Here is a 13271-nt window from a genome sequence, read left to right as displayed (position 1 = left end):
GGTAATTTGTTCCAACACAATTGTACTTACCTTCTTCTATCTGACCCTGGGACCGGCAGGTATCTCTGAGACTAGGTGAGTTCCTCTATCAAGTAACTTCAAGATGTTCCTTACGTCCAAATAGGACTTCTCTGCCGGGGGGGGGGGGGGGAGGGGTGCAGGAAGCGGTAACATGGTATATGCTTATTTGTAGTGACATGTAACGGAAATGTCACAGGTCTCTATGGTCATCAGACCAAAGGAATATTGTCTAGAAGTCGAAGGCACTGCAAAAGGGAAAAATCCACGATACATTAATTCTCTGGTACACTTCCATCTGGACGACATGGCCTGAGCCCAAAAAACGGATTTTGAGTGAAGCGAAAAATCTATTTTTGGGTGAGAGAGTCATGTCGTCCTGATGGACCCGACCTTTTCTCTATTCAGGCCTTGACAGGCCCCTCCCAATCTTATTGTATCATGGAGGCTGGCCTAAACGCCTGAAGGAATGAGGAAGGCGCGCAACGGTGACGTCAACCAAGATGGCGGCCAAACATGGCGGCAGTTATGACATCACAGAGTACCGTAACAGTAACGAAGGAGGAGAATTTAGTAACAGCTCCTCCCATAACTTGTCACACTTCCCCCTCGAAGCGTTAACGCTATGTGTGGTGCAGATAGCTATGTGGCGTGTCAAGCATACGTCCCCTGTTATTATACCATATCCTAAAGGGAAACCTTATGGGTACTCACGCCACAAGTTAGAAATCTGTGAAACCTTTAGTTTAATTCTCTGGGAATATCTACTGTAGTCATATATACCCTTAGGAAGCTACTGAAGGAACCTTCCATCAGGACTACATGGCTATCTCACCCAAAAATAGATTTTTCGCTTCGCTCAAAATCCGTTATATATTTATCTATATCTATATATATATATATATATATATATATATATATATATATATATATATATATATATATATATTTAATATATGTAATATATATATATATATATATATATATATATTTATATATATAATATTCATATATATATATATATATATATATATATATATATATACACAAACATACATACATAGATACATATATACATATATATATATATATATATATATATATATATATATATATATATATATATATATATATATATATATATATATTTATACACATATTTGTATATATATATATATATATTATATACTGTATGTATATATATATATATATATATATATATATATATATATATACAGTATATAGAATAATCATCATTCTCATCCCTAGTCATTACTAGTCCACTGCAGAACAAAAGCCTCACACACGACCTTCTACCTGTTCCTGTTTATGGTCATTCTATGCCATTCCACACCTGCAAACTTTCTTAGTTTATCAATTCATCCTCTTCTATTCCTTCTCCGGCTTCTTTTGCAATATCTAGGGACCCATTCTGTTATTCTTAATGTTCATCTATTATCTGCCATTCTCATTATATGTCCTGCCCATTTCCATATTTTTTTCTTACATGTTACAATATCCTCTTATTGAGTTTGCTCTCCTATCCATGTTGCTCGTTTTTTGTCTCCTTGTGTTATTCCCATTGTTGTTCTTTTCATAGCTCTGTGAGTTGTAACTATTTTATAATCTAAGGCTTTAGTAATGCTCCAATTTTCTGGTGCATTAAGTTAATACTGGTAGGACCATGTGGTTAAATACTATTACTTTTAGAGAGTGGCATTTTACTTTTCATGATCTCATTTTGTTTACCAAGAACTCTCCATCCCATGCTTATCCTTTTGATATCAGTCTCATGTCCTAGGGAAACGCTTACTGTCTAAGTACGTATATTCGTTAACATTCTCTACAGGCTCATCCACAACCATTATTAGTTGTTTCTCTGCACTTTCATTGAACTTTATCTTAGTGGTGCTCATATTCATTTTCAGTCCTATATTTCTGTGCTCTCTATTCAAATCTATCATTTTTTGCAATTTCTCCCATGATTCACTAAACAGTACTGTGTCATCCGCAAATCTGAAGTTGTTAAGGTTGTCCCCATTAATGTTAATTCCTACATTTTCCCACTCTATATTTAAAAAAAAAAAACGGATTTTGACGAAGGAAAAATCCATTTTTGGGTGAGATAGCCATGTCGTCCTGATGGAAGGTCCCTTCGGCAGCTTCCTACTGTATAATATTTCTGCGAGTGATATTACAAGAGAATTACCGTCAGGTATCACAGGGTTCTAACCCCTGGAACGACTATCCGAAGATATCGTGTATAATCAGGGATGTATCCGTAGATAACCATAGATATCTGCACGCCAACAGACTTTTACCCAGTCTAGTTAACTAGGGGAAAGGATAAGTGAGGAGCCGTTACATATCCTCTCTCCCTATGGTGTCCCCGTTCGTCTCTGATGAGTCATTCCACATAGCAGCGTAACTACTGTGAAAAGAGGCATCCTACGAGAATTTGGAGAGGGACAACGTAACGGGTGGGTCATCAGGATGACATGGCTATTTCACCCAAAAATAGATTTTTCCTACGTCAAAATCCGTTTTTTGGGCTGCAGCCATGTCATCCTGATGGAAGTGTACCAGAGAATTACCTATGATTCGGTAGGAGGCCTCAAAAAGAGGTTCCAATACAGAAATGCGCTAACAGGATTACTCCGTCAAGGTATAGGTATCACTCTCAACTATATATCCCAGAACTGTTTGGAGGCAGTATGACAAGCATGATGGTCCGACGAGGAGGCAATAAGGACCGAAGGACCGCCTCCGCATTTTGGAAAATCGCCTGAGTTTAGTGTCGGGAACCCTGAGGAACCCAAAACTGAAGGAGGCATCGTAGGTAAGGCGTATGGAACCAAAACCCGCCAGGAGACTAAATCCAATTATGTTCAGGAAGGATAATAATGGGAAGGCACACGAAAATTGTCGCCTCTACGGTAATTATAATCATAATAGTAGGGCGTAAAATAACGGCATGTAACAATTTACAGCCTTTTACTCACAGGAATCAGTGCCAAGGTTAGCGAGCAACCATCATTAACCGCATATGGAAAATTTTTGTACAAAGTAAATACATTCCGTCCATACCCCGACATAAGGGAACGTTATGGGACCAATACGTAACATAAGGAACCGTAGGGAACATATGACACGATAAACCTGATCAATACACACATGATCACGCCTGTACAAAAAAGGGGGTAATCACCCGAACCAAATGAGATATAGCTTAACCATCATTTAGATAGTTAGGTTGTAGCACGGAAGGAACAAACATAGTGTCGGAAAGACACACGTGACCCCGAAAAGGAAATGATTAAATGCATTTTTTTCCTTGAAGCAAAAACCAACTGTTTACTCATTGTAAATAACAAGCTGGAGGAGTGCCCTAGGACGCATTGTGAGCTACTCCGTTGCAGCGGGTTTGATAACACTTCCCGCTGCCACCACAAAATGGCGTATCTCCTACAATTGTTTCAGATATTGCCCGAAGAAAACCCAAGTGGACTTCCAACCAGTATATGCCTGCAGTCCCTCAACGGACATATACTGGGAAAAATTTCAGGGAGGAAGCCACTTCTCTAGGGTTGTGACCCGATGGCATGCTAGCCGGGTCCATTCTTTGTATAAAGTAAGTAATTATTGCTCGTAACTGTTTCAGAGACAAATCAGACCACAGTGTTTCTTTTTTGAAAGAAATTACCTCCCTTAAACTCTACTGTTCTCAGTAATACCCTTTTGAATCCTGCACTGGACACAGGGAATGGTCATCTGATAGGGGAACTATTTTCCATAGACCCCAACATTTAGAGTGAAGCTCATTCTTAGCTAGAAAAGCGGGATCAGGGTATAAATTAATCTCATCACTATCCACAAGTTCAATGTGGTCCTCGTCTCCAGAAAGCACCACAATCTCACTAATTTGAGCACCGGAAGCCATTGCAATTAAAAAAATGATTCTCTGAGTGAGAACATGAATGGAAGACATTTGATTGTCTATGTCCGAAGAGAAATGCAAAACTTTGTCCAAAGACCAAGAGATAGGCTTCGGTGGAGCCGACGGCCGCAGCCTTGACAAGCCTTCGGAATTTTGTTGAAGAGATCCACGGTCCAGATATACCAGGTCAGCCAGACAGCGTACCGATTTTAAGCCTCTTCTGCGCACCTACGTCATCTGAAGGGGCTTAGTGTTGGTGAGACCCATTAAGAACGTAGATCTATCACACAGTCAATGTAAATAAAACAACATTTTACCTTTGGAAAATATTTTATTAAGTTACAACTTTCATTTTTTTTCCTTAGGGCCTCCCTGCATGGTTGTCCTTGAGGTTTTCTATACTTTATCAAATTATTAAGATATCGCATTCGAAAATATACCGATATCTTAACAAAAAAAAAGGCAATAACATCGTCAGGAACTTCAATACCTGACTGTTTTAATTCTAAATAAAGCTTTTTAAAACAATTTTTTCCCTCCATGAGAGCTTCCCCGTATACAGCATTAAAAATCTCCCGCATTATTAACAACTGTGAAAAAAAGTGACTAGAAGGTACATGTAATTCCCCCCGATTAACACTTGCTATCCAAGTATCATTCCTTAGCACTTCTTCAGTCTTATTTCCTAAGGATATTTTACACAAAATTTCTTAACAATATATTCACCAATGTATTTAAGAGCTTCTTCCTCAATTACTCCCCCAATATCTTTCTTTATTTCTTTATTTTCTCTCAAAAGGTCTTATTCCTCCTCTAAAGCATCTTTCTCTAAATCAAAATCTAAATTTCTGAATATCTGCGTTGTTAGACCTATTTCTAATGCTAAGTACCTTTCTTTCGTGATAAACTCATCGTCTTTGGCTGATTCATGAGATTTTTCAACGGTGGTGATATTACACTTTTCACTTAATACTTTAATTTCCTTTCCTAGTAACATTTATTTTAGCCAAAATTTAAAGTTCAAAGCATGAGGATGATCATAGTGCCCATCCATTTGCCTTATACACCCAAAGAAATGTTCAAAGCAATCTTGATTTAGTGTTTGTGTAAGTAGGTAGTCAATTTCTAGGACTTTCAGTACCTAGTAACCTAGACTTTGTCATCTTTGTAATCGCCTGGTTTAAAATGAATCGAGCAAACAGTAGCATCCACAACGTTAATTCTGTCTGCACGGTAACATGCATGTATCCACTGGTCTATGTATGGTTTTTCTTTTGGAAAGCGATGATATTTTATGTTTGAGCTTTTAGTTTTATCATGTCTATTATAACAGCCAAATACTGCGCAGTTACTTGGCATTATTAGTGACGGAATGAACGAATGAATAAAATGATAATGGACACAGCGTCTCCTATTGTTTACGTTACCTCTATAGGTAGCTAACTAAGGCAACGGTCCTTTGTTTTGTTTACCCACGTGTGTGAGACGGGGAAGCTTGACGTCACAGTATGGGTGATTCACAGCTTAACCTGCGCGTTGGCTGACCTGGTATATATAAACCTTGAAGAGATCCAAGTTAAAGTTGACATCGAAGGCGTACAGCATAGGTCTAGTGAGGGCCGAATTGTATGACGAAATCGAGGAGGAAGCTAGACCTTAAACGTGCCAAGCAAGCAGGAAACTTAAACAAAAATCCAGATCTCCCTGGATTTTTTCTTTGACGTATTTGACTCATTACGTCCATGACATTTCATACTGAGTCATGGTGTTAGATGACTCATAGTATCCGCAAATACCCACTTATCACTTTGAAGTTGGAACTTCTTTCCCAGGGCTAGGGCGAAAAATCATGATAATGAAGGTTGTTCGTTCTCCATGATGAAGCGTTAACAATCTCCTACTGTTCCTTCAGGGACAGAATCAGGTTGGTCACGGAAATAACTTGGGGTTCAAATCTGTGACGATGGGAAACCAGTTGCTTTTTGGCCACAGAGAGCCACCAGAGCTGCCGTCCCTTGGAAAGATCGAAACTTGTCCAAAACCTCCATGAGGAGGTTGAACAGTGGAAACATGTAAATATTCGTCCAACGATTCCCATCCAGGGACATCGCGTCCATGCCCACTTCTGCTTAATCCACGTTCGGTGCTACCTAGCAGGGGAGTATTTTGCTGAGACTCGTCGCAAACAGATCCACTTGAAGGCCAGGGACTTGATCTCCCTGAAGGTAGGATGTTGACAAGTGCCAACCATTCTTCTGAGCCAACATAAAGATGACTATCATTATGTGGTTTATTTGAGGAGACCTCGACTCTTGCTTGTTGATGCAATGGACTAACGCCCTGCTGTCGAGGTCTACTGTAGATGGATATAAAAGTTCTCCTTCAAGTGTAATTTCTTGAGGGACAAGAAAACTGCCATGGACTAGAATATTGATGTGGAATAGATGAAATTTCTGAGACCAACGGCCTTGCACTTTCTTGTGTGGGTTATGTCCCCCATCCATCCAACAAGGCGTCCGCACAAAGTGTCATTACTGGAAGAGGAAAACGCACCGGAACCGTCTGTGGAAGACTTTTGGCAGTGGACCACGGTCTAAGTTGCTTCTGCAGTGAAACCGGAGTCTGTTTCTGATGGTCGAGAAGAGCTTTGGAGGCTCGCCCTATCCAAATTCTGCTTGTATCTTTGAGTCATACTTGGAGGACAGAAGTCGTTACCAAGGTGAATGGTAAAGAACCTAGAACCTCCTCTCGACGTCGCCTGGTGATCATCCCCGACTTGTTCAGGAACCCGACTGACATCTCCATTTCATTTCTCTTGGAGGGAGGAATAGATAGGGAGTGAGACTTTAGAGTCTAATGAATCTCCAACCACTGGAAGTGTTGAGCTGGAGCCAGTCTTGATTTCTTGAAGTTGATCTGAAATCCAAGGGACTGGAGGAACCGTACAACTTGAGTGGCTGCTTCTGAGCACTCAGTGCCGAGGGAACTCACACTAGCCAGTCGTCCAGGCACGCCTTTACTTGAAGGCCTTTCTCCCGAAGTTGTTGTACAACTGCGTCGGTAAACTTCATGAAAATCCTTGGAGCTATGTTGAGCCTGAATGGCATAGCTCTGAATACGTAGCCCTTTCTCTCCAGGCTGAAACCAAGGTTGAGCTTGAATGGCATAGCTCTGAATACGTAGCCCTTTCTCTCCAAGCTGAAACCAAAGTGTCAACCTATCGAAAGATACCAAAAGACGTCGGTAAGATCTATAGAGACAGTGAAAGCCTCCAGGGATGGTAAGGTCTGTATTTGCGAAATAGTCAACATCCGGAACCTGTCTCACTGAACAAACAGGTTTAGACGGAACAAGACTAGAATAGTTTGAAGAATGCTCGAAATCTTCTTAGGCACGCAAAATAGACTACCTTGAAATCTCATAGATCTCATGCCATGGATAATTCTTCACTTTAGAAGGTCTTATATATATTGGTCCAGATAAGGTGTTGTTTTCTGGAAGAACCTCCCGAGTTTTGATGGCCTTTGTTACCACTTCCAACTCAAGCCGTTGGAAATGACGCTCTGGGTCCGAGGACTGAAGGATTCACAGTCCTTGAACAAGACCAGCCATCCCCTTACTGGGAGACCTTCAATATTTGTGTTGAGGACATGAACCTCTTCCTCCACTACTATGTCGAAGTCCACGACCCCTGGACTTCCTTCCGTTGTCAGAACGGCCTCGGAAGACGACCCTTACTCATACACAAGGTTGAAGGCCGGGGACTGTGACACCACTTGTTAGGGCACAGTGTAGACAGTCTGAGGGATGGCAGCATGGGGAGGAGAAAAAACTTTCGATGATAGGTCAGTTTGCAAGACCTCTTGGGTTATGGGCTTCTCCCGGGGGTGAACTTCCTCTTCAGTGAGATCCCCCACTTCTGGGAAAGGCTCTTGTGCTCTGCGACAGCCTTATCTATAACCTCCTTCACACCTTCTAAGAAAACAGGTCTTTTTCCCAGATGCTAGAGGTGATGGAACGTTTCATCTTGAGGCGGATGGTAGCTGTGGCAATTACATGCTCTCTGCAGGCTCGACGGGCCTGAAAAGAAGCATAAAGGTCCTTCATAAAGGTGGCGAAATGAGTTTTTGCCAGCAAGGAAAATACTGAGGCATTTGCAAAATTCTCGATCAATTCATTTCCGTGAAGTACTACAAAGACATCGACGCTGACAACCTTTCTCTGGCCTACAACTCAGCCTGAAAAAGGGCAGCTTCTCATGAAAACGGCGGCCAGCCACATCCTTATCCAGTTTACCTATAGCAAAAGTAAACTGGGCACTGGTCCAGTGTATGGCATCATGTGGTAAGACAAGTTTGCACTCTTCCAAAGCTGGGAGAGGCTTACCCTCACGGATGGCTTTCTCCACTGCTGCGTAGCTCTTCAAGGCAAAGGGGAAGACCATATTGTCTGGAGCCACAAAGGTGGCCAACCTCTTACTCAAGACGACAATCTGTGTATTGATACACCCTGCCGTTTTCATCTCTTTCACTGCTTGGTGTTGGGCCCTCGTGTGTTCCAGGAGGATTGATTCTGTAGGGATGGTAATATCCCTCAACAAAACCCCCTCAGTTAGTCTCACATAGCAAAGGGGTAGTCTTCAATGTGGAGGATGCCCTCAGAGAGCACGCTGTGCCCGACATACCTTCAAGGATTTTGCTGCATGCAATAAGGTATCTAGGAGGGCAAGACCTTATCCGTAGTCGACTCCTCTTGCTTCTTCAAGGGCTGGATCTCTTCTCACGAGGCCTTGAATATCATCAGCTGGTAATACTAATTCCCCTCCATGAAGGCTTTCATATTAGCCATAATTACCGGATCTACTGGATTACCCGAGGTACTTGGGAACTAGGGGCTCCATGAGCCCAGCAAAAGATCTTGGGGGGAAAAAGGGCTGGAATATCACCTGTCACGGAAGAAGTAATCGTCAACATAGACAGGGAGGCCGTTGTCCTAGTGGGGGCTAAAGTGGTAGACACTACTCAATCCTTGATGATCCCCAGACTTACCTCATCCACATCCGGCATTAAGAATCATCCATCGAAGGGAAGGGTTCTTCATCAAACTCCACCGTCTTCTCGAATCCTCTTACCCAAATGTGAAAGGACCGCGGGAGAAGGCAGTTGTCATCAGAGGTATCCTTCGATACCCATCCGGAGGGAAGTAGGTCCTTAAAAACACTGCAATCCTGATGGTCCCAGTACGAGATTGGACCATTCATCCTCCGACATTTCGCATGCATCTCCATCATAGGCAGCGCCTGTAAGGAGAAAAGGGTTTAAATGAATAATACATCCTCTAACAGTCACCAAAAGCTGAAAGAAATGGGTTATTAACATTCCATGTTAACAATTGAGGGAATAGTAATCCCCAAATTGTGTGTAATTGCAGTAGTGGGAAAGGAGGAGATAAAGTACAAAATTTCCATTCCCTTATTGAAGGACGTGAGACTGGAAAAAATAGCCTCCTTAAAGTCTGATGCTCTCAGCCCAAAGAGGAGGGTGGGTGGGAAAATGCTCATGGAAAGAACCGTCGCTCCTATATCTCCGCAGAGAAATGGCCAATTAGAAGGCAACGTTACGGGTAAACTTAATAGTTTAAGCAATCGACATGGTGAGATCACCCTTCGCAAAGGGGAGCTTCAAAAGACTGCATAGTCCTAGCATGGAAGATCACGAGCGAATGCAGCATGGCCGACCAACGGATTCGCCAACGAGAGCTAGGCTAAGCCTAATAGGTCGTAAAAACGGGGGATCGAAGGCAGGCAGGCATAGGGGCTCAGTAAACTAGTATAACTGAGGAAAAAACCCCCTAAGGGTAAATAAGTTGCTGCCAACGAGACCAGTAAGAAAGACCTGAACGCCATCGGCGAACCCGTCTCCGACAAAACTACCACTCTCTAAGCTAGGCTAGCCACGACCGACACGCATAAAACTTGAACTGAAACTACATTAATGCACAGTAAAAGTATACACAAAGCAGAGCCCAAGGCATCGTAATGCTAAAATAAAGCTAGCTAACGTGATACTAGTGAAATAAGACTAAGTGAACACGAAATAGACTGTGTACGCCCAATGGCTAGCTGGACTCGGATCATCGCCTAACAAAGTTAATTGATAAACCACTCCCCAAGGGGAACTAAAGCAGTTACAGCTAATTCAAACTGTAAAAGAAGAAGGTACTCAACTTAGGTGACAAAGAGGAAGCCATCATGCCAGGAATGACTCCAAAAGGGCTGAAAAAGGGCGCACCGAAAAAACCACAACACAGTAGGAATGCTGTGAACAAAAGGAATGACTCATCAGAGACGAACAGGGGCACCATATGGGGAGAGGATATGTAACGGCTCCTCGCTTATCCTTCCCCCTAGTTGACTAGACTGGGTAAAGTCTGTTGGGGGTGTAGATATCTATGGTTATCTATGGATAATTCCCTGATTATACACGATATCTTCGGATAGTCGTTCCGGGGGTTAGAACCCTGTGATACCTGATGGTAATTCTCTTGTAATATCACTCGCAGAAATATTATACAGTAGGAAGCTGCCAAAGGGACCTTCCATCAGGACGATATGGCTCGAGCCCAAAAAACTTCCTTAATGCATATTGTGAATAATGTAAGAGAGAGGGGATCTCCCTGTTTAACCACTTTTATCAGTGGGAATTTTCTCACTATCTTTTTGTAGTTTTAAGATTTCTGTATTTTTTAGTAGGTATCTTCAAGTGTTTTAACATAGTTTATTTTTTTTCTTGTCTTTGAAGGGCTTTCATTACTGGTGAAGTTTTGATAAAATCAAAAGCTTTTCCATAATCTTTAAATGTATATATACATCAAGAGGTCATTAATACCAAATTCTACCTCAGGAATATATATATATATATATATATATATATATCATTTATAATAATAGCTTCTGGCTGGGCAGAGATTCAAACCCCTGCCATTCAGCCTAAACCATGCCGGCGAGGACTCTACCTACTGAGCTATCAAGAGAGGTATAAGTTTATGACAAGCCACTGTACATATTCCTGTCGAAATCCATCTCCACCATGATAGCTTAATTGTAAGTTTGCAACACGTGGTTATTTAGGATGAATATATGTCACTAATATTCGTGATTTTAATCAATGTAAATATCAACGACAAGGCCATTTAATACCAAATTCTACCTTGGAAATATATATCCACTGGAATTCATATATGATAATAGCTTCTGGGTGGGCAGAAATCCGAACCCCTGCCATTCAGCCAAAACCATTCCATTGGTAAAAAAATCTTAGATCACTGCAATATATATATATATATATATATATATATATATATATATATATATATATATATATATATATATATATATATATATATATATATATATATATATACTACTCAGGATGAACAGATGTAGTTGGAAGAGAAGGGGTAGGAATAATAATGACACCAAAAGCAGAAAGGCATTCATGGAATGGAAAGCTGTAAATAGTAGAGTGTTACTTGCAAAGTTTAAATCAAAGCAGTGCAATATGAGTATTATAGTTTGCTATGCGCCAACAAACGATTTTCCTGAAGAAGAGAAAGATGAATACTATGAAGAATTGTAGAGTGTAATAAATGAGATCTCAGAGAGAGATATGAAAATTGTGATTAGTGACTTCAGTGCTAAAGTTGGAAGGAATGATCAAGGTATAGAGAATGTGATGGGTGTTGAGGGTCTTGGCAAAGTTGCAAATGAAAATGGGGCAAACTTTATAAGTTTTTGTTCAGCAAAAATCTTGTTATCAGAGGTACTCTTCCAGCACAAGGACATCCACATGGACTTCACCATGTGGCAATTAAAAAAATAAAATATATCACATACTCATTAATAAAGAGAGAAGAAAGACTCTGAAAAATGTAAGAAGATATAGAGGTGCATATATTGGTATTGATCACCAGATCCTCATTGCCACACTAAAATTAAAAGTGAAAGCACAACAGAATGTATATAGAATATCTAGGTTTGATACAACTAAGCTTTTAGAAGATGAGCAGAGAGAAAACGTTGCAATTGAATGTGGGAATCGATTTGCAGTCTTAAAGACTTCAAGAGAAAAAGAGCAGACAATGAATGAAGAATAATGTGATATTAAGAACATATATCAGTCAGTTGGTAGGGATATGCAGTTACAAGAAGAAAGCCATAGATATCAAAGGATACTTGGGATACTATAAAAAGGAGACAAAGGCAGAAATTGATTGCTGAAAGTTTTTGAGGAAGTAATGAAAATTTCAAGGTAGAGCATGCTAAGTATTCAAGTATTGATAGTGAAGTCAAAAGAAAAGTCAGGAATGACTGGAGAGAACATTTAGACAGGAATGCAGATGAGACTGACAAAGCTATGAATTCAGGGAGAGGCTATGGTGTAAGAATTGCTCAAAGAATTATTAGTGAAATCTCTACTGGGGAAAAAATGAAGAAGAATAAACCAATCAAAAAGTGAGATGTATCTGTTATAATAACAGAAGATGAAGAAAGGCAATGTTGGATGGGACACTTTCGTGAGGTTATGAATATGAGATATGAAGGGAATAATTTGATTGATTTCCCTGAAGCTGACGAAGACCTTTATGTGCCCATGAATAAATTCAGTGTGCTTGAAGTCGAAGGTATCATTAAAAAAATAGAGATGGAAAGCCCCTGTAAAGAGCTCTTTCATTGTTATGGACTGATAATACTCTAATGCACTAGTTTTGATTTTTCATCAGCCTGAAAACATTAGCAAAAGTCTGATTAGCACCATTAGTGAATAGTTTTGTGAGCAGGATTTAAAATTTCCTACTAATAAGAGTATTTCCTTAAGGTGTTCTTTACAATACTGTATGTAAATTGCACTTCATTACTATCTTTAACTTTGAAAGGTATCATTTTTTCTTTATGAATGAGAAGTATTTTTTTTCCTTCATAGTTAATTCTAAACTTATGGGGTCCTGGCACTTGAGGTTACTGAAATTTTAAATGCATCCAAAGGTTTCTCTGGTCTTATTTTCAGAGCAGACAATAAGTCATCATTTAGGTATTGGTATTGTCTGTGTGGTCGCAACTTAAGTAAGGCTGTCATATATATTCTTTTCCATTTGAATTCTAAATTAAACAAATTAGATGTATCTAATATGGTGCTTAAATTACAACTATATGTATTTAGAATCTACCCTTTAAGAGCATTTATGTAGATACTAATGATTTACTACTTAATTTGCAAAGGGAGTGTTGGATCTGGGATATTTGAACTGAAGTAAATCT

This window comes from Palaemon carinicauda, chromosome 1 (genome assembly GCF_036898095.1).
Source record: "Palaemon carinicauda isolate YSFRI2023 chromosome 1, ASM3689809v2, whole genome shotgun sequence".
NCBI classification, from domain to species: Eukaryota; Metazoa; Arthropoda; class Malacostraca; order Decapoda; family Palaemonidae; genus Palaemon; species Palaemon carinicauda.
This window is presented reverse-complemented; position numbering follows the sequence as displayed.